The following is a 1,357-nucleotide window of genomic DNA, read 5'->3' as shown; positions in this document are numbered from 1 at the left end:
ACACGACATAACACGATAAGCCGACACGCCAACACGTCATTTCTCAAAATAGAGAATTCCGACACATTGAGACATGTTATATATTAAATAAATATTTTTATTTTTAATTATTTTGATTCAAATTCATAAATAAATAAATAAAAACTCACAATAAATTTACGTTAATAATATTAATAAATCTATTCATAGAAAATTCGAAAGACATATTCATAGTTAATGCGTACCTATCTTTGGGAACATGCTTTTAATTTTAACAAAAATTATTGATGAAATTAATGACTAACAAAAGTATAGAATCAACTTTATCTAAATAAATCTATGATCTTTTATAATAATCAAAATTTATCATTATTTAACATTCAATATTTTTATTTTTTGAAATTACTTTTTAACTCATTTATTTAATTTTTTTAACAAAAATAACTTTATTGCCCAAAGATTACTCCCTAAAAACCTCCCAAAAATTATTCCCTAAAAAAAACCCATCCTCATTTCTCTCTCCCCCTGCTACCCACGCCAACCCAGAATCCCCCTCGATTTCTTCCCCTACTCTCTCCCCCCCCCTTCCCCCCACCTTCCCCATCAATTACCCCCATCCCTGCTCCCTCATATTGAAGAAAATTTTATTTACTATCTTTTTTGTTAGGAAAACAAATTGATCTATGTGACTTTAGATGAAACTATTTTAAGAAAATGTTTGCCCAATAATTTTGCTTTTGACTCTAACAAAACAAAGAAAAATGTGTCAAGTTTAGAATACTTTCTTATATAAGCCGCGGCTGATGTTTGCTTTTGGCTTTCTCTAATTTTTAAAATTTTAGAAGAAACAATTTTGTGAATGATCAAAATTTTTGAATAATCACTTTAGTGCCAAAACTTCTTAAAGCAGCCATTTAAGTGTTTTCAATAAGCCATGCCAAATTTTCAGCAAACTTAGTTACCGTATTCACTTAGATGATCATTTTTCAAAAGTTATGGCACTTAAAATGATTGTTCAATAAGTTTTAACACTAAAATGACGCCCTATGAGAATTGTGGCATTGATGCCCTTCTTTATGCTCTAGAGAAAAATAAAACTTACCATGAGGTTATGAATTTCTGGACTTTGAGGTTTTCATAAGTTCTTAGTCGCATGTTTCTAGCCTTGGTGTGCAATATTAAGGGTTTAATTAAGTAAAGCTAAAGGTGGTGCATTGGTTGCGTGTCCCTCGCGCGACAGTCTGTGGAGGACCAAAATGTCCAGCTCATACACCACTTGACTTGGAGAAAATTGTTCAGCGAGTGTTGCACATCATATACCAATAGGTCAGACCCGGATGACAAGTCGCGATTATGATGGCCATAAAGCACATAAGCT

This window comes from Eucalyptus grandis, chromosome 10 (assembly GCF_016545825.1).
Source record: "Eucalyptus grandis isolate ANBG69807.140 chromosome 10, ASM1654582v1, whole genome shotgun sequence".
Taxonomy (NCBI): domain Eukaryota; kingdom Viridiplantae; phylum Streptophyta; class Magnoliopsida; order Myrtales; family Myrtaceae; genus Eucalyptus; species Eucalyptus grandis.
This window is presented reverse-complemented; position numbering follows the sequence as displayed.